The sequence below is a fragment of the Corapipo altera genome, unplaced genomic scaffold (genome assembly GCF_003945725.1).
Source record: "Corapipo altera isolate COAL_440 unplaced genomic scaffold, ASM394572v1 61411, whole genome shotgun sequence".
NCBI classification, from domain to species: Eukaryota; Metazoa; Chordata; class Aves; order Passeriformes; family Pipridae; genus Corapipo; species Corapipo altera.
In genome coordinates, this window is record NW_020884875.1 from 15615801 (window position 1) to 15637506 (window position 21706).

The following is a 21706-nucleotide window of genomic DNA, read 5'->3' on the forward strand; positions in this document are numbered from 1 at the left end:
CGCGGCGCGGTGACGCGGGCGCGGGAGCACCGCCCAGCCGAGGGCGGGCGGAGGCTGCGGGCAGAGCGCGGGTCGGCGCGGAGCTGCCGCCGCGTCCGCCGCCGGCGCCGCCGTGCATGGGGAGGGAGCGGGCGGACGCTGCCTGCGCGCCGGGCTGCACAGCCAGCGCCGCTGGGTGAGTGGGGCCGGCGCCGCCCGGGGCGGGTGGGGGTGGCGGCTGCACCCGCCGTGTCCCATGTCCTGTCCCGCGGGCAGGGGCTCCCCCACGGCGGGCGGGCACTCGGGGGGCGCGGGCAGCCCTGCAGCTGGGAGGGGTGTGCGGGGCACCGCCGCTGCTCCCTCCTCCGCCGTAAACAGCACTCCCGGGCTCCTGGCCGGGCCGGCGGAGCAGCTGGAAGTCCGGCTGCCGCGCCTCGTCGGTGGAGGTGGTGCGTGTTTGTGTGTTGCGGGAGAACTTCCTCGAGAATTCTTACTTGTGCCATAAAAAAAAAAAAAGAAAAAAAAAGAAAAAAAACACAAAAAACCCCTCGTTGCAAGGGGGAGGGCAAGCAGGCACGGAAACACATCTGTGGTTTTTCTCTGTATGTCTCCATTGAATTTGCTTCTGCGTGGGGAAATGTTCCACTAGGTGTGGGTTACGAGTTAAATTCGTTTTCATAAGATTATGTGTTTTAAGAAAAGAATTGCAGATAAAACGTCTTCAGAATCTTTTTTTTTTTTTTTTTCCCGACTGAAGTCTAATTAGAACCTGATTGTGGCCTTGTCACCTCTGCAGTCAGTGACAGGTGAGAAAATGACACCTTTCTTTGGTTATTTGTAAATTGTTTTGTGCTCAGAGACGTCGACTGTGTTCCTTTTGGTCGTTGAGCAGAAGGAAACATAGTTGGGAAGATTGTGATTGTTTACAGTTTCAAATGTGATTCTGTGCTTGAGATTTGTTGCTTAATGGTGAATGTTTCTGACATCTTAGCCCTATAAAGCCTTCCAATTTATCTACTTCTTAATTTGTTCTGTTGTTAATAAAATTTAATGTATATGTAGTTTAGGTGAGAGAGGAGTATTTATTAAGTTTGTATTTTAAGGAAAATCAAAATTAACAGGAGATTGTAGAGAGATTCTGTGCACAGTTAAAGTAAAGGTGGTTTGGAACAGTTTAACTTTTTTTTTTTTCCTCTTCCGCTTCTCAGTCTTCCTAGTACGTGATATGGGAGTTATATTGTAGTGATGTTCCTTAGGCCTGCCCATTTATCTTCCCTTTTTGGGGTCAGTGGCAGTAATTTGAGGATTCAGTAGGAATACAGTAGTCATCACTGTCTTCTGCTTGATGAGAGTACCTCCCGAGTGATTTCAGGGGTGTAAATAGAGAATTTTGTATTAAACAACTACAGTATTGTTGTGTGAAATGATAGAGATTTTAAGCAGCAGTGCACTTTCCAGAGGAGCCTTAAATTTGAGCTCTTTACAGAGTTTTTAATTTTTGTAAATGCCAGCAACAGCAACATGAGGAAGTAGTATTTGCTGCTGAGAGGGGAAGTTGTGATGAACAAGAAGTTCACAGAATGCAGAAAATGGTTCAACATCCTTATTGATTAAATCAGACTGACTGGAACTGGAAATGGAAAATGAAAGGAGGCTGTTACTACTTTTCACTTGTAGCTGTTTGGAGTGATGATTAGGCTAATAAAAAGGTTGAAATCTCTGTGGAATAACCATTTCTAACCTATGTGGAAGTAATGTTATGCATGTTGACAGAATACTACTACACCGAATGTCACTACCATCTTGTACTAGCAGTGGCATCTTCTTGCTCAATTTGTAAGTAAAGCAGTTGCTGAACAGGGTTGTTCAGCCATTGGTCTCTTTTCTCAGCTCTGGAGCATTTTTACAGTATGACCTTATGTAAACAAAAAGCTAAGTGACGAAGTTTACAGTTACAAGAAACAACCTAGCATCTCATCTGAAAGAACTTTAAAAGGGAAATAAGATTCAGAAATGTAGTAATGTTAAACAGAGACATTAATTAAATGGTATTGGTTATGAATAAAAGAGAACTACCATCAAATGTTACAAAACTTTCATTAAAAAACATTTGATGTAGTTGACCATGCAATAATAAAACAAATACTTGTTTTGATGGTGTTCAAAAAAAACCCCAACTGATTTGGAAGAGGGCAACCAAAATCTTATGTCTTTTTTAATAAAAATAACTGGAGCTTAAAGGAGGTGGTTGAACTAGATGACCTCTTGAGGTACCTTTCAACCCAGATTATGCTATACCAGTGTTCTTGTTCTATTGCAGGTTAGCATTTTTGTTATAACACTGCCCCCCAACTTTTTACCTAAGCTTGCTTGCAAATATTATCACAGTTATATATTTTTTCATTTAACTTAATAGAGCTGCTGTTTCAAAACCTCTGACCCGAGCTGTGCACTGATTTTGGTGGGTTACTTATGTATTCATATGTCCACCCACAGGGTTCTCAGCATGAGCCCAGTTAGATGACTAATATGAGTAATACTAATAATATCTGAGTCAACATTTGAGCTCATGCTTACGTTTGTATTTCTCTAACTTGTTTCAGATGCGATTTTTTTATCCGAAGGTAAATTAGGAGCTTTCTGGAATTTCTGGATATGAGACTTGGCAGATTATTGCATAAGCTAGATCTGTCTTTATGGAGACCTCTAAAACAGTAAAAAAATATGTATATACAATGAGGCTTCTTTACAGTAGTTCTGTTGGAGGAACTGTAGTCAGTTTTCTTTGCCACGTACAGATAGGTGCTGCGTGCTGTGTTCATCTACAGAGTACATTGTATCTGTCACTTAAGTAGGTTATATACTGCCAATACAGTGAAGTGCTACAAGGTACCAGTGCAAGGTATGTTGTCACTGGTCACTGTCAGTTGCAGCCTGTGAGATGCTGGAAGAAAAAGGGTGATGCCTCACTCAAATATTAAGCTCTGTGAGTTATGCAGTACTGCAGAGACTTCTGGTTTGCATGGACAATGATAATCCCCATGTGTTATGTAGAATGAGTTGCCTGGAAGGCAGTTGTCTATCTAATTTTGGCTATGCAGTTGTATCACACAGTCAAACATGAATCTTTAAATTTGATTTGTAGAAAAAAAGTCCAATCTAATGCAGGTAACTATTGATTTAAAATCAGTAGAAGCATTGTCCTTTTATGAGGTGAGTTGTCTCTGCATCTATCTTTGACAATGACTTCCACAGTAGTATTCCAGAGTTCCTATTGTTGTTAGTAGATTGCTTTTTAGTAACTGTTGCACATTTCCTTTTATTAGCAAAAGAGGCATTAGCTCAAAGTGTTTTGATTTTCTGCCTTCCTGGCTGTCTTCTGGTTTTGTGTGGTGCTTTTTGTGGCAGAGGGAGGAGGGGTTATATGTGTGTGTGTATGTATTTTCTTTTTTCCTAGAATCTTTAGCATTTGTTCATATCTCATATAAGTCTATGATTCTAGTTTTCTGTGTTTATTCTGATGTCACAAAAGACAGTATTCCAGGTGAATTGAGAATGTTTTCAATCTCTTTCCTATTTTCATTGGAACACTTTGTTTCTTGTCTTGTGTGCCTCTGTTAAGCAGAGATTCTGTTGAGCTGCACATCCTGTGCATGATTGTTTTGTTTATCTGCTTACACTTGGCTCAAAATTCAATGCCATGTGGGAATAAGTGCAAGTTATTCTTTCAGGAGTTTGTTATTTTGTGTTTGTTGGCATCTAATGTCTTTTGGTTTTTTTTGCTTGGCTAGCTCTCAGTTTTGATCCTGCTCAAGTCTCATGTAAGCCAGTTATCACCAAAGTTGTTTCTAGGCTAGGACTTTGAAAGTGTAAAAATATATGTGGTGTGGTATTTCTTGCTCTGTGTGCGTTCCCATGTAGGACCTTTTCTGATATTTACTCCTGTTCTTGATCTATGTGTTGTTCATGACGTAAAGTTTTTTATTGACAGTCCAGTGGAGCTATCTTAACTGGTATTCCCTTTATTGTTCTGCTTATGTGCTTGAGCCCTTGCAGTAGATTTCAGGCCTTAAGAAAATCTTTTACAGGTGTTTTAAATAAATGAATTTATTATACACATTCAAGGTGTTGTGATTAAAGTTATTTGCATGTATAATTAAAAATCAAAAAATGCTTCTTTATGTGACTTTATTGGTCTCAAGGATTTCTTTTTTTGTAGCATTTAATGAGAGTAATTATCAAATCAATTTAAATCAGTTTGTGAGATTTTTTTTTTGCACAGTCTAAGTCATACTGTTTACCAGAAACAGTGTATGGGGATGAGGACTTTTTGGAGGTTTTTGGGAGGGAGAGTGTTAATAGTTTAGAAGAGTGTTAACATTTCCTAGTCTAGCATTAACACTTTGCATAAATAACAGATCTTAAAGGACATGTCTAGTGTGCTTTAAATGAATATTTTCTCTCTTTGCTATCTGTTAGTCTTGCTTGACTGCTAGGATTTCATAGTTATGACCAAAATCTTTATCAGTCTTCAATGTGTCACAACACAGGCTACAGCTTGAGTTTCTAGTACTGTCAGATATTTTTAAAGTAAGAAAAATTTTGTCTTCTAAATATCCAATCTTGATACATAAATATACAGTTAATTTGGTACCTGTATTTATAAAAAAATTTATAGGCCTCGGTTATTCAAGTGCATTTAGATTGGGAGCCCTTTTAAGTCCAACATGAAATGATGGGATTGCTTACATGAATTCAGTTATGGAGATAGGGCCATGGATGGTGTCTGAGTTATACTGAATGTATTAGATAGAAATTGCCTGAGATTAATGCAAGGGCATTTGAGGAGAAAAACTATTGGAAAACAAACATTAATTCCCAATAAAAGAGGATTTTTTTGTGAGTTGAAAAGGTACTTTGGAAACCTATTGAGATAATAAAGTAGTATAGGAGGCTCTGAGTTTATAAAGACAAAAGCCTCTTAAAAATACAGCTTTCAAGTGAAGGGTCACATTGGAGGATCATATTCAGGAAAAAAACAAAGTCTGTTATGTGATGTAGTTAGTATACTGCATACTATAAGCCGGCAGAAATTCTCCCTTTTGCTGCATTTCCCAGTAGCAGGGAATTCTGACATTCTTTAATGTTTTCTGCTGATTCTGCAAAATGTAGCAATGCTGTATTATGTTTGTTCATAAGTTAACTTTAATACAGTTACAAGGGACAGCAATCCCCAGCTAGCTCTATACTTCTGAAACAAAGGAGCAATGCAGAGGGGAAATAAAGCCACTTAATGTGTTTGCTGCATCCCATCTAAATGAAGGAGTACTCCTGTGGGCTTGGAAATCAGGAATTGGGGCCAAATAGCAACTGTTCATATGAGGAGGCATCCTCTTAGAGATAAGCAGAATCAAAAACATTCTTTTTCCAATCATATAGTCTACAAAGGTAAAGAAGGCAAAGTGTAATCTTCAGAAAATGGAGGGAGTAAAAGGAGTCGAAGGAAGTGAAACCTTTAAAACTACTTCCTTATAGCTGAAGGAATCAAAACTGGACCCAAAGCCAAGCCATTCCCATTTTATAGGTTGTACCAAGAGGATTGGTGAACTTGAAAGCTTGCATGGTTTTCAACTTCATCATCAAACTACTAAAAACATTTCCCCTCACTATGAAATGTACCTCATAGAGATAACTCTTTCTTGTAAAAATTAATTTTGGAAATTATAACTGTCATTTCAAATCTTATTCCTCACACTATTTTGCCGTAATTTGCAGCACTGCCACTGCAGATTCTCTCTTACGATTAGTTTTTTGAATCCCTGGGAGTTTTATTTTAATATGAGATGTGTTATAATAATATGTACATAGAAATGTCTTCAATTTTTCTTGTCTTGTAAAATCCTCTTAAGAGTTTCAGATTAGTTGTATGAAATTTGAATGCCCACTTCAGCATATTAAGATCAGTATTAATATGCAGTTTTTAAGCAATGAGTTTTTTTATTATGTTGACAGATTGCTGTGCATAGTTTTCAGATTTCTACACTGAGTAAAACAGTGACATTCTTTTGGGTTTTTTTTCATATTTCGTTACCTTGAGGTTTTGCTCTTTGGAGCAGTTGAAAGCATACTCAGCAATTGATGGCCAAAGGACTGTGTAATTCCTTATGCTGGGGAAAATGAGTAGGAATCCAAGCAGACAAAGAATTTGGGGCTTTCTGTCAGAAATGGAAAACTGTGAAGTCACAGAGATGTAAGAGTAAGTTAGAGGTTGTAGTTTCATGATGTGCATTAACTGTTTCTTAAATTGTCTCTGGTTCTCAAAACTTTTCTTTTCTCACCCTCTCGAAAACACTGTAATATGCTGCTCCGTCAGTTGTGTAAACACAACAGCTCTTTGTAGAGCTGTGCTGTAAACTGTATCACAAGTGACCTAAGTTAAAATTAATTTCTTTTTTCTCTTTTGGAACAAGTGGCATGAGGGGAGGAGAATGGACAGGAAAACTTCTTAGGCTGGTTTACAATGTTGGAGAAAATATTGTGTAATTGCATCGTGGATAACCCCAAAGATGGACTCAGCTACAAAAGAAATTTTGGGTTCCCAGTGGAATCTGAGGGCATTGGATTGCACAAGACCTAGATCCTCGGCTGTGGGCAGTAAAGCATGTGTCAGTCCAACAGCTGGCTCCCAAAAGATTGAGACTTTGGAACTACTCTACCAACTGTGTAAATAGGTGCATGGTTATCTTTTAAATGCTGTATACCTGGGTCTTCATAAACTTTTGTAACTATGCTATCTGGGGGCTTGTGAAAAAGTACTTCTGGTTGTTTTTCTCTTAACCTGGCTTCTTTGGTTAGGGGTGATTTCAAGTTAGCTGGCTAACTTGAGGGCATTCTATTCCAATGTGTCTTTTGGTCCCTAAAACTGAAGCTTAACACACTAAATGGTGTTTCGGGTGTTGAAAGGATGACATACTAGCACTGAATTCCAATGAGCATTTCAGAAGCATGCTTGCAGAAGCCAGAGAGGAGCACATTAGACTTAAGTTTGTGACGATAAGAATACAAAACTGTTAGTAAAATGTACAGACCCTTTGCTAGGTGGATGTAAAAATGAGCTGAAATCTTCACTTTTCATTGTTTTGCATTGGCAGACCTAAAAGCAGTGTGATGAAATAGACTTGGGTCAAAGTGGAGAATAAATAAACCAGGAGGTTTATTTGGTTGAGGTTAATGAGATTACACCAGTATCTGTCAGAACCAAATAAATTTGAAGCTATGTCTGCAATATAGTTGCATGTGTGATCTTAACACACATCCGTGTACCTGAACAAGGTCATATTTCAGCAGCTGCAAACCAGAGCAGTGCAAATACACAGAATACTGAAAGTTTCGCACTGCCATTGCTACCCAGGCTGGTTCAGGTGTATTAACAGTGTTTAGAAGGATATCTTTAGACTGCAGCAGGCTTAAGCTGTGCCGTAAGTTTCTTGGGCTTGTATTTTTCCAGGTCTGTTTTCTCAGAGCTCTGCCACTTGCTCAGACTGATAGGTTATCAATATTTTTGCCTGTGAACTCACAAAACTGAGTTTTAAACACACTTTGGAATGTTAAAATGTTTACTTTTTTTTCTAAAAAGATTGTAGGATTTGTAAATTTTATGATGGTTTGGTGAGTTTTGATACATAGCTTTTTTGAACTCTTGAACCTGAGGTAAAAATTTTGGGGTAAGTTGTTACTACACAACATCTCTTTTTGTAGTTTAAGTTGTTGTGCTGTGGTTGTGTGGTTGTTATGACTGTGTAAGGTGATGAAATAGTATTTCTTACAGTCAGGATTTTTAGAAGGCTATCTGAAGTTTGTCATTACCTGATATTACAGCAAGTTAACCACATGCCATAATGTGCTAGAAGGCATTGTCTATCTAGTTTCTTATCCCTTCAGTAGCCTTGTGGACTCTTCTACCAACTTGTGTGAAAGGTCTTTGGACAGCTTTACATGTAGATTACTTGAAAACATTTCTGGAAATAATGGAAAAGCTTTGCTTTTAAACAGCATGCAGGGCACTTAATGCTTTGTGGTAATGTGTCAAACTGCTTTTCTCCATCTTCCACATCTGTCCATGTCTTGACTAAGAAACTAACGATTAATTTGACTTGTCACAATGTAGCAGAAGTGTTTTTGACTGAGAACTAAGGGGAAGTGACCTTGAGTGCTCTTTTAATAGTTAATAGGTTAAATATGTGTGAAACCAGGAAAAGTGATTACCCCTTTCATGCTAAGGGGACACACTGAATGAAAACTAGAGCATATCATTCCTGATCTTCAGTGGACAGACAGGTAATAGAGATGGAGAAGATTTCTTTAAATTATTCTTTGTTTTAAAGAAAACCATTTGGAGGTTATTATTACAGTTCTGCTAAAGCCTAGATTTAGTCAAACAATGTAACTTTTGGAGATATGGTACTTATAGAATCACAGAATAATTTGATGAGGAGGGGACCTCAGTTGGTTTCTGCTCCAAAGTTCTGCGTAAAGCAGGGTCAGTAATGATATCATAATGGGTACAAAAGCTGTATCCAGTCAGGTCACAAAACCCTTTAAGAATGGAGACAACACGTTGACTGCTGGACTTTCTCCGGATGTCAGACTTTCTCCTTACATCCTCTCTGAACATCTTGTGTTTCTACTTGTGCCAGTTGTCTCTTGTCCTGTGAAGAGCTTGGGAGCTTGGCTCTGTCTTCTGAATAACCTCCTTGTTGGTGGCCAGGGCTGCTGTTCTGTTCCCCCTGTCTTCTCCAGGTGGAATAGGCCCTGTTCCCCTGTCTGTACTTACAGGGTCTGTGCTACAGTCTCCAGCTATGTTAGTGTCCTCTCTTGTGAACTTGTTTGTCAGGTTTTTTTTCTGTGCTGGAGCAATGGGATAGGGCCTGGACACAGAATTTGGAATTCAAGTAAGATCTGAATATTGGCAGACTTCTAAATAAAAGCCAGGACAGTAGGTGGTCCTGAGAGACTTTTCAACAACCAAACTGGGAACAATTTCTTCTTCCAGTTCATGTGTAAAAATAACCATAAGATGATGCGCTGTGCTTGGTTTAAATCCTTGAAGGACATTGTGACCAGAAACAGGCTGTTCAGTTCATATAATGACCGTACTTCCCCTCTAATTAGCTGTGCAGTTTGAAAAAACAAATGTGTTTTAATAAATTTAGTTGGTCATGTAGCATTTCTTTATAAGTATTGTATTTAATAATGTCAACTGTAATTTTTTTATAAGTTCTATGTTGTTGTTACATTTCAAATTTTGAAATCCAGTATGCTAGAAAAAAAGTTAAAAATTACTATATTGAAAACTACAGTTGATGTACTTTTTAGCGTAATGTAATGAATTAAAACTCCAAGTTTAGATGGAACTCATTAAGTTCCATCTCTTCTTACATAAAAATGCATCATAATGTGCCATGTTTAATTAAAAACAAGTGCAAAGAACTATTTGACTGCTTCAGTGATTAAACGTGAAACAGTTTAAAAAGTAAATATGCAACACAAGTGGTTTATATTAAATGTTCTCTTCAATTTCAAACATAACTTAAAGAAGCTATTTTAAATAAATTTGGATAAATCAAATTGTTGCCATTAGATTGCTGAGTACTTAATTATACATTATAATATTACATGCATGTAATACACTTATTTATATTTGAGGGGTTGTGGGTTTTTTGTCTTTTCTTTTTTTTTTATTCACTTTGCTTCTCTGAGATTCATGGACTGTTAAACCAATTGGAAATTTTGGAGTGTTATGGCCTTTTGTTTTTGTCAAGTCATTGAACTTCAACCACTTGAGACCAGTGGATTCTGTTTTGCTGGAATGAATGTCTCCTGGAGCTAGTTACAAGGGTATGACTGTGCAATTCAGTTCTTTTATCAAACTGGATTCTTGAGTACGAGTTCACAAGTTAGTTTTAATATTTGACTTTCTTAATAGTTGCTCTGTAACGTCATTGCTTACTAATAAAATTAATTGTGGAACATAAGTTTCTTCCCTTGAGGAGCATAAATGTGTGATGAATCAGTATGCCAAATTTGTTTAGTAAGAGCTTGTACTAGGGATATTATTTATGCCTAAAATTCTTCTATTTCTTACTAAGTTTTGCTCCTGTACTTGAGGAGCTACTTATATAGGTAATGTTAGAACACTTCTCTTCTTTTTTGTTTATATTGCTTTGTAAATTTCATATTGCTGCCTTTTCTCAAATTAAGATGACCTAAATTATTATGATTTCTTGATTATTCTTGATTATTCTTGATTAGTTCAAAAGGTGAAATAAGACATTTTAAGAAATCCCAGATTCTTAAGCAAAAGCAAAATTGCTTTCCCCTGTTAGAGAGAAGTATCTGTTCGGAGGTGGTAAGCATACATGAATTACTGCTATTGTGTTATTAGTCAAAACAACCTTTGCTTATTTCTGATTCAAAAGAAAATATAATTTCTCATCTAATAGTTAATTTGTTATAATACATTACAGTGATTCTAGAATACTTATCTGTTGTTTGGTCCAGTACTTTTCTCATCTAGACATAATTTCCAGTTACTCACTGAGCTGTTAGAAGAAGAAATAAGGAAACAAAACTGCTGGACATCCCCTTGCTATCAGGCAAATAAGGTGGGAAATCATCCTTGCCAATGACACATAAAGAAGAAGAAAGAGAGTCTAAGGGAACAAAAAAACCCAAAACCACATTAAGGCCTCCTTGGCAAAAACATATAAGATGCAGCAACAGGGTTGAATGGTCTTCTAGCCACATTTGGTAAGCTTACACAGCAGGTGGTAGAAAAAAAGTTAAATTGTAAAAATGGACTTTCTAATATGAGTAATATTGCACCACACACAAGATAACTATTTTTAACCTACAAGTAAAAAGAAGATAGTCTCAGTCAAAGACACTTTTGGGAGAGTAGAATATGTCCTTACTGTTTCTAAATGTTTATGTGTCCAGTATTGTAAGAAAAGGAATTTTCTTCTTTTACCACAACAGTAAAAATACTGCTGCTTTCCTTTCTTGCAGTAGTGAAGCATGAGATGAGTTTACAGGAACTCAGTAGGATTCTGGAAATAAAATGGCTTAAAATGAGGAGAGAGCAAGAATGTAAATGACTTTGTGGCTTCATCCCTGCAGATGCCTCTCTGTTCATTACTTTCTTACTGTCTCTTTGCTCTTCTTTTTCAGAACTTTTCCGTCATGTTCAGCCACATCTCTCCTGTTATGGCTTTGTTGCTTTCTTACATTCCTTCCTTTTGTCCTGTTAATAAAAGAGCCATTAGTTGTTCTGTTCTCAGAGTCAAGTATGTTTTAAGACTGCTTTCTGATCTTGACCTACTTGGAACCAAACTTCAGGGCCCAAATCCAGCCAAGTATTGTGTCTTTCATTTTACATTGCTGAAGCACCCTTTTGTCATTCTGGATCCATTGTTCTCAGATTTGCTTGAGCAAACTCCCCGGTCAAGTTTTGAGTGCCTCTGGATCGTAAAATGGAAAGAAAATAAATAACCAAAACCACATTACATAAATATTAAGATCAGAAACTATATGGCAAATATGTTTGTATTTTCAGGCTGGGCTAAGCTATATTAAAATTATATGGGAGGTTGGAAAATTGATTTTCAGTTGGACTGAAATGGTTTTGAAGAGGAAATTAGTTTTGATTTGTTAGTGGAAGAAACAAATTACTTCTGAAAAACAGGTTGTGCAAAGACTCAGTTCTGTTAGTGGGCAAGAGTGTGGTATTGTGATGAGACTTTCTTTTGAAGTGTGAGGAATGAGAAGTATTGATATTTGTCTGGAAGGAAAAGAGAGATTGGCAGGTTGCTTGGCGGTAGACTGGATGAGAACTGATGTTTAGTCTGAATACAAGAATAATGGAAGAAAGTCCAAATATTTTATGAATGAGGGGAAGAAAATGCAGATGACAGATAAGTAAAAAGGTGCAAGAAACCCTGAAACTGGCTCAGTTGGTTAGAGCATGGTGCTAGTATAAGACCAAGGTTGTGGTTCGATCCCCAGCTCCTAAGAGCTGGACTTGATGATCTTTGTGGGTCCCTTCCAACTCAGAGTATTTTGTGATTCTTGAGGTTTTAAGTGCCCTCACTTCTTTCACTGTGAAGTGTCACAAAAGTTGACAGTATTCCGTGAAGGTGTGGATGGATGAGTGGTTCTGTACTGGAAATGCAGACAGGTGCAAGGCCTTGTATGTACCTTTTTAACCTTAACTGTTACTGTACATGCTTCATTAGTTTAGCGGTTGTAGCTGTTGGAAAGTACTGTGTAATTTCAAATTTCAGTGAGGCTGATGTATCGAGAATGGAGAGCCAGACACTGGCTGTATGTGAGCATTAAAGATTTCATAATTTAAACTAAAATTGTCTCTACAATAAACTAGAATTTGTTTATCCAACAAATGCTGTATCTAACACATGCATGCACACATTCCTTACTTATTTTTCACCAATACCTTTTTAGTTTCTTAATGGAGGAAAGAGCAGAAATACATATTTCAGATTGTAGTCCTTTCATTATTTAGGCTGTGTGGTGGAATAAAGTAGCAGCCTAATAAACCTTTTTGTTTTATGATATCTCTGTTCACACAGATCATGGACAGGATTAGTTTTGCAACTATAATTTCCGATCTCTCCTTTCTTGTTTGTTCCTACATATTTTTTTATAATTTTATCTGTGTAATGGGCAAAGTCCTTTTGAAGGCATAAAGAAAATAATGGATCACAGTGCTAATTCACTGGGTAGTGAATTGCTACGTAATATTATAACTTTGTTACTGAAACAATTGTATATAAGCACACAGTTGTACATGCAATGTTTACTGTAAAATGTTATGTTGTTATGACAGGGAACCTCTATTAGTATATGATTGCATACGTAACTATACATTAATAATTCTGTATTTTAAATTGAGTTTTATGGAACATTGGATTTAATCTAGGTAATTATTTGAATTTCATATGCTTTCACAATATGACTAGAACATTTCAAATGTATTATTACTAATGCTACTGTTTCTGCTAGTTTCAAAACATTTGAAAAGTAATCTCTGTTCAGCAAGTAGATCATCAAAATGCTACTGTTGGATGAGTTGACACAAAGTCTGGCTTTAGCAAATCTCATTATATGATTACAACCATACTTAAAGTGTTAAATTGTGTGTACAAGTAATGAAAGAAATGGCAGGTCAGCTGTGGATTACACAGCCTGTATGTGGGAGTCTCAGTTTGTTTGTCTGTCTTTTCATTTTTGCCCTTGTAACCTAAAAATCATAGTTGACTTAAGAGCATCATATATTTGCTGTCAACACTACTACAATAATTAGTAGTGTTCTTTATTTGGAGCAGATGCATGATATCTAGACTCAGTGACATATCATTTGAAATCTGCAATGCTGTGTTTCTTCCACAGAAAGTAGAGAATGAGGAAAAAAAACCCTATATGATTTTTAGCTCACTAATCGTGCTGGAACTAATGAAAGTAACACTGCAATGTAAACTTTATCACAGGTAGAAGTGAAGTACTTTGCAGTGCAGAAACAAGAAAAAAATTGGGATTTTTTCTTTTTGGCAACACTGCCCTTAGTGATAACATAAAAATGAGTTTTCTAGAACCTTTTTATAGATATATTTTCTTGTATATTTTAGGGTTTATATAAATTTTTAGGTTAACTTGTTTCCCCATTAGAAGTGAGTCTCTGAATGTAGGCTGTTTGCAGATAATCCTGTCTTGTAAAGTTCGGTGATTGTGTCAATAGCTTGATCAATAATTTATATTTTCAGTGGATTATTTAAAATTACTGACTTGACAGCCGTTACACAAGACGACACTGAAGATTATCAACTCCAAAAGCAACTTGCATGCTCATGAATGATAAAGAAATTAAATACTAGGGAGAGCTGACTTTTTTGTCTTCTGCCAGGAGGAAAAAAACCCTGGACCTCTCAAAGGGCTGGAATGAGTTCCTTTGAGTAGTCCAGTGCTAGGAAAGGAAGGAGGAACTGGGAAATGGAGAATGCATAGAATAAACAGAGGAATAGGAATTTCAAATGGGGAACTTTTACAACATACAGTATAGAGCAGGGATAAAGAGTAAAGTGAAAAGAAGAAAAGTGGGTTTCTTTTTCTCCCTTCTTTTTCCCCTCATTTTTTAACTTTTGTCTTTTTGAGGGTAGGGAGAGGGTTATGGTGTACCAAAGAGAAGACCAAAACCAAAGGAAAGAGTGGAAGGGGATTTAGCTGCCACTATAATTATAGTGCTGCTGGACTGAAGGCTCAGCTTGAGAAGTATTTTGGGGCTTTGCAGGACAAATAGGCAATATATTTGGTTTTGTGTGGTAAAGAGAGAAATATTTAACCACTTGTCCAAAGCTGCTGCAGTGGAAAAGCTCATGAAATAAAGGGCCAGTAAAGGGGTTCCTCAGTAGCTGAACAAAGGCGGTACAAAATGATTAGAGAGCAATTGCAGCTCTATGAAGACAGTTAAACTACATGTAAGACTGCTTTGGATTTGTAAAAGGAATAAGATGTAATGACACTTAATCTGTTTTGACCATAGCGGAAAATACACTTGTTTCACTGAACATGTTGTCCAGTAACCAGGATGTGGGCTCTGGTGTGTGAAGCCTTTGACTGTCTAGCTGTACCTCCTGTATTAGTGAAGTGAGACAAGTTTCCCATCCAGTATGTCAGTCATAAATACACGAAAGCAGAGTAAAAAGGACAACAACCATACAAGTGTTCACTGGTTTTGTTTGCTGATAGAGTAGAATTGCTAATAAGATGAGGTAGATGGCATTAATATGAAGGGATTTGGCAAGGCTTGGATGAGAAGGTATGTGGAAGCTTACTGTCACTCTTATAAACACCTCCTACAAACAAGCTTGATAAACAAGAGGAATGAAGTCCTCTAGCAGAAAACACTGAGAAGAGAGAGGGATAAAAAAAAAAAAAGAAGGGTTAAAAGTTTTGGTATTGACATTTCCTTCTGTGTCAGTAAGGGCCTAGCAGACACATTCCCAAAGGGCTCTCCAAGATTGGGATTTTCAGTGCTGCAGTGATACTCTCTTGGATCAGGACAACTGAATTAACTGGAGTTGATTAACATAGGTGAAGAAAGTTAGTAGGCTTTTATTTGTCATTGTTTCATTTCTAGTACTGCTGCAGTGACAAGGGGTGGGCATTAAGCTGACAAAATTAATTGCACCTAGTTACACAATATTGTTATAGTAGTTGAAGGAATTCAAAGAAATACTGTTTCAGAGACACAACATATAGGTGGCTTTCATCAAAGCATCAGGTTTGTTATTTGATTGCATTCAGTATAAAATAAGGTCCCCGAAGTGTTAAGAACAAAAGAACAATCATAACTGCATATATTATTACAGCTCTTGAAGCAGACAAATTCCAAGTGCTTTTAAAGAGGCCCTGCAGCTGGATCATGTGGGGGTTTTTTTTTGTTCCATATATTTAAAAATAACCAGACACCTGTATGCAAAAGATTCAGTATTATCACTAGAAACCTGGCTTCTGATATATACCTAAAGGACCTCCTCCTTTGGGGTTCATATTGAAATATACATTAGATTAATATGCAAAAAGCAAGTCAACAATCAAACATGCTGGACTCCCTAATCTGACTGAGCTGCAGCTTGTTTAGTTTGATTTCCAATTTTTTTTTTCTTCTATCAGGATTCAAATACTGTTTTACTACTTGGGCTCTCAGCCAAAGCCTTATGAAGTCAACAAAATTAATTTGAATTCATTTGAAATAAACTATTTTCATTTTGAGCTATATGGACATAATAAATATTTGAGTGATATGTGACTCAGCTAGAAGCTTCATAAATCTAAGCAGGTTTTATGTAGCGAGATTTCATTTCTTTAATTAGGTTGATTTCTGAGTCATTGCTGAGGTAATTAAAAAGTGGTGGGTTTAGATAAAAGATAAGATACAGTATTTTGGAGGCAACCATCAGTACATTTAGCACCCACTGGATTTATTACTTTGACAACATTTCTGTGTAGCGGTCCTGTATATTATTAAAGTGTTGAAGTTCTTGGTCTAAGTTTAACAAGCTTCCCTGTCCCAGATCTTTTTTGCAATGTAATTAAAGTGTTGAGAAGATGTATGGGAAAACTCCCATATCAATTTCCAGTTGAAACTTCTACATGTAACAGAGATCTAAGGACAGGAGGACAGAGAGGGGACAGCAAGAAGCAGGTTGTAGTCCTTGCTTGTATTTATTGGCAAACTGGGTTGCAGAGAGAGAGAAATACTTTATTGGAGTTTCATAGGGAAGAAAAACCTTCAATCTCTAAACATTTTGCAATTAGGAACATCTCTTCCTCACTAAAATGGTGCTTCTCTGAAATGATTTAATTTTTTTGTCAAATTGACAGTACTTAACTTGCTGGCTGATGTAATCACCCTGCAATGTGCCCTGGTGAAAAATTCTGTCTTTATGTAGAATCCAAAAACGTACTGTTTATTTTCAGGAATTAGTCTGTGTCTGTGTGTTAACCTTTTTTCCCCATTTACAGATTGAGCTTGTGGTCATTGATGTTACTGTGAATAAAATACGAGTTTCTTTCCTGTAGTCTAGCAAAGAGTATTGTGCAGTAATATGAAACATTCTTCAAGTTTGAGGCAAGGTGTTCTCTCACTTTAAAATTTAGTCTGCACTCTTGAAAAAAAAATTAAACTATGTTAGCCCAAAGAAAGTTTAAAACTAAACCAGGCACTTTGTGTTTGTTTTTGTTGCATAGTGAAGTTACTACACAGGAGTAGAATTTTGGGTTACTGTTGCTTCTTTCATATGCAGGTCTTAGAATTGTTTCACAGACTTTTGCAAGTCAGAAGCTGCTCCAGCAAGTTTAGTGATTGTGACAAATATGTACAACTTCAACAGATGTAGCAAATGCTTATAAAAGATAGTTTTATTCTTTGATGTAATTCAGAAATTTTGTAGTTGTTAAGCATTTTTATATTTGTAATTTATTGTCTAGATAGTCTTCAAAGTAGAATAATCTTAAATAAATGCCGATACTATAGAACTGTACTCCTTTTTTTTTGGATTTCAGCCAGGTCATACATAAGGTCTCCACCCATGATGACTAAGTCCTTTACATATTTAAAGTATATAAGTAAAATTGAAAGTGCATAATGCTGTATGTGTGTATGTATAAAGACAGCATAATCTGATCCACATATGTGGATGGTGCTTGTAAGATATATTTACTGCTCAATTATACTAAAAATTTGTATTTAATTCAGCTCTCACCATACCTGTAGTTATTGTAACTCATACTTTTCAGGGCACACTGAATTATTTCCCGAGTGTAGCCTGCGATTTTCTTGCATATCTAACTTTGCATTTGTATTGTTAAAATATATTTCTTTTGAAAGAAAGCTTTGTTTGAAAGGGCAGTCATTTCGTCTGATTGATTTATTCCAATTCAGGGATTTTTAATAGTAGATCAACTTTGGCATGCTGGAATAAGTTCAGTGAAGGACCGCCAAAGATGAATAGGGGTTAAATACATGATGTAACATAGGCTGAGGGAATTGTGTGTTTTCATTTGAAGAAATCTGAGTAGACATCTGTTTGCATCTTCAGCTACCTGGTGGGAAACTATGGAGGCTTTGGAGCAGAATTTTTTTTTGAAGGCATGTGGTGTTTGGATGAGAGATGATAGACACAAGGGACATGAGAAATTTTTGTTAGATATTAAGGAAAATTTTTTCAGCAGGAAGACTGTCAAACGCTGGAACAAGCTGTTCAGAGTGGTTGTGAAATACCTATCTGTGAACATGGTAAAAAATCAGCTAAATAGGCTTTGAGCTTGGTATAATTTGACCCTGCTTTGACCAGGGGTAGTGGACCAAATGAGCACCATAAGTGCCTTCCAATGATATTAATCTAGGATTTCTTATTAGTAGTCGTGTTTTATATAAACCTTTGTCACTTTCACATGTTATAGTTTTAACTTTAGTGCTATATGAAAACAGTGTATTGTCTTACATCAAAGAAAATATTTACCTGAATTGCACCTGTGTATGAATAATCATAACTCTAGATAAAATAACCTTGTTTAGTTTTGATTCCCTTTTCATTTTTACTTTAAGATTCTAATAGTGTATATAACAACCTCCCTAAAGTATGTTTTTCTCTTGTTTCTTGAAGCTGAACACAGTGGGTTATTAAGTCTTAATCCCTGCAAAAGTCTGCTGAACCTGTACAGATATTTGTGGTTAATTAAAATGTCTTACTGTGTAGAAAGTATGGTCATAACCTGTTTTCTATATGAAATCTTTTATTTTCAGATGTTCCTTGAGTCTCATTCTAAGAGAATATGTTTCCAGCCATGAACCAGCTTTTTCTTAACTCTGCTAATTTTTCTGCAGATTTAGAGAAACTTTGATTTTCAGTCATACATGCATTGAGGATACAGTTCCAAGGCCTTTTGAGACTAGTAATAAAAATCTGAGCACTTCTGAGTTTCCAAATGTAATTGTTTTCCTGATTATAAAGCATGAAGACCAGGAAAAATAAGAGCTAGCATGCTCCTGTTGGGGAAGTTCTTATTTGTAAAGTAAATTCAACTTTTTCGTCCATTTTTCTGATACAGAAGAATTAGAGCATTTGGCAAGCCAAACTTACAATTCAAATAAAAGTAAACAAATATACAAAACATGCACAATGAAGTAGATGGAATGGGATTGAAGTGATGTTGATATCTGCCTTTATAACCATGATGCCATAAATGGTAGCATATTTTAAAGGAGGAAACAAAGTCAAATAAGTTAATGAGTTTTCACATTGTCAGAAATGTGACATTTCACATGATGGAGAAGTTAGTTTGTACTGCCTGATCATACCAATTCCAAAGTTTTTGAGAAATTATTGATACAATCACTTCTGTTAATACAAGCAAAATTAACATTCTGTTGGGCCCATACTAGCTACTCTGAAGAAAATTAACTGTGCCCCAGTCAAAACTAGCACACAATTACAGGACTTACCTTGTTACACATTGCTGGTCTTGATCAGTGTCCAAAATGCTTACTGTGTGCTTTTGGCAGTGACATGGCAGTGATGCTGCTAGGAGAAGGACTAAAGATACAAATAATGTGGTGTTAGTGTAAAATATATGGGAAAGGAATTCTATGTGAAACCCTCGAATAAAGCACCTTTGATGAAGAAAGTCTGTCTGTTCTAAAATTGGGAAAGAAGGAAATTAATAGAATGTGTGAACGCAATCCCTTTGAAGGATTAAAGAGCGTTCCAACTGAATCACACGTAAGAGGTTTTCTGAAGATACAGGAACAGAAGGTAGTCTTGAATGTGATCATTAGTTGTAGTGTAAAGATCAACAAAAAAGCACTTTTTGTACCACTTTTCATAGAATCATTAAGGTTGGAAAAGACCTCTAAGATCATTGAGTCCAACCATTAACACAGTATCTCTGTATTCACTGCTAAACCATATACCCATATGCTATATTGACACGCCTTTTAAACACTTCCAGGGAAGGTGATTCCACCACTTCCCTGGGCAACCTATTCCAATGCCTGACTACCCATCTAAACCTCCTCTAGCACAATTGGGGCTATTTCCTCTTGTTCTGTCACTTGTTACCTGGGAAAAGAGACACACCCCCTCCTCCCTACAACCTCCTTTCAGGTAGTTGTAGAGAGGAAAGGTGTTGTTTTCAGGTGTTGTTTGTAAAGAACACGAAGATGACTTTTTATTCATCTTGGCTTAAAATGTTTGTGAGTCTTGGATCACTATGAAACTACACTGGGAAAGTGCTGTTGTGAACTTGTCCTCCTAAGATCTTTTCTGGGCACTTATTCTTGGCAACTGTTAGAAGAGCTAGTGCTTTCAGTCTCATGCTGCATGCCTGTTCTGAAGCAAGTGAACTAACAAATGGCTTGGGAAAAACATACTGAAAGAGATTTAACTCCAAAATCATATCACCCTGTCATAGTTTAGGTGCAGAGTAAATACAAGTAACAAAATTGTTCCATAGGCAGTTAAAAAAGAAAACTACTCTGAAATCACTGTGCTAAACATTGACACTAGCTGAGAAACACAGAATTACAGAATGGGTCAGGTTGGAAGAGACCACAGTGGGGTCACCTGGTCCAACCTCCTTGCTCAAGCAGGGTCATCCTAGAGCACACGGCACAGGATTCTGTCCAGACAGTTCTTGAATTTCATCTGCAGTGAGGGAGACTCCACAGCCTCCCTGGACAATCTGTTCTAGTGCTCAGTCACCTGCTCAGTAAATAAGTTCATCCTTGTATTTAAGTGGAACTTCCCATGCATCAGTTTCTGCCCACTGGCTCTTTTCCTATTGCTTGGCACCATTGAGAAGAGCCTGGCTTCATTCTCTTGGCACCCTCCCTTCAGATACTTATATACATGTATGAGGTCCCATCTCAGTCATCTCTTCTTGAGGCTGAACAGGCCCAGCTTCCTCAGCCTTCCCTTGTAAGAGAGATGTTCCAGTCCCTTAATCACACCACTAGTGACTGGCCTCCAACAATCCCTGTGCCACTGATTATAATCCTCTGGGATCTGCTGTTCAGACAGTTCTCAATCCATCTCACTGTCTACTCATCCAGTCCACATTTCCTGAGTTTGCTCATGAGGAAATTGTGAGGGAGAGTGGTGAAAACCCTGCTGAAGTTGAGGTAGATATCATCCACTGCTCTCCCTTCATCCATCCAGGTCGGTGTTTCATTGAAGGCAGCAAGACCTCTGCCTTTGTGACTCTGAAACATACTTTTTCTGTCAGTAAGCAAAAAACAAGTTTAGAGTGGAATGCTTAGGCAAGGAGAAGATGAGTAAGTATATGGAGTAAGCTTTGTGTTTATTAAATCAAAGCTACTTCAAAATGTCTATAAATGTATGTTCATAAATAAGTAAAAGAACCTTAATTGCAATTGCTAAGTTACCTAGAGATATTTCAAAACTGGGGTTGGATTTACAGGTGTCACAATTTTTTAGATAGCAGTTTAAAGAAAAGCAGGAATGAATGCTTTATATAACTGAAAGAAATGGAAGTGGTATGCTAACAAAGAAGTGTTTCATAACTAGTAAGTGTGAAGAATGAAGCTTCTCTTTCGTTTTTCAGTAGTTACTGTGGAGTGTAGGTGTTCCAGAAATAGTTACTGATACTCCTTCATTGTAGAAGTAAAAGTAGCACCTCTGACTATTAGGACTAAGAGACATTAAAGACCAGAGAAGGGGGCTTATTTGGAAGAAAGCCAGCATTTAGGAGTTCAGCATTTGAATCAGGAAAGATACCTGTTCTGAGCCTTCAACAAAAAAGAATGAAGGGAACACAGGTATGGCTGTAGTATAAAATGCATGCAAGACATCTTTTTGTCCAAAAAGAATGGCCCATGTTTGTTATCTTTATTGCTAAGTTTACATACTTGAAAATTATATGACCATAAACACTAATTAATTTCTGTCATACTGTCTATGCTAGTAGAGAATATCAGTCTATAGAGGTTTTGTTGAAAGCTGTTGTATTGTCTACAGTGGGCCCTGGCTTCAAGCAACCACTGTAAGCAAAATCCAAAGAAGTATTAAGTAGCAATAAGTAGGAACTTAAGTGGTAATCACTCTGATGGTTTCTTTTCCAGTACAGTAGA

The 21706-nt window shown here is 37.1% G+C and overlaps 1 protein-coding gene across 5 annotated transcripts in view; it reads left to right on the plus strand.

Moving 5' to 3' along the window:
* The first annotated feature begins 79 nt into the window (after positions 1-79).
* Positions 80-21706, plus strand: part of JAK2 (Janus kinase 2) — an 84471-nt gene continuing 62844 nt past the window's right edge. For 2 of the 5 annotated variants that reach the window (XM_027634641.1, XM_027634640.1), the window contains exons 1-2: positions 88-175; positions 737-785. The gene's annotated coding sequence lies outside the window, so the exon portion shown is untranslated. Of the gene's footprint in view, positions 176-736; positions 786-2582; positions 2604-7387; positions 7704-21706 lie in introns of those variants that run through there. The other 3 variants (XM_027634643.1, XM_027634645.1, XM_027634644.1) reach the window with 3 other exon arrangements.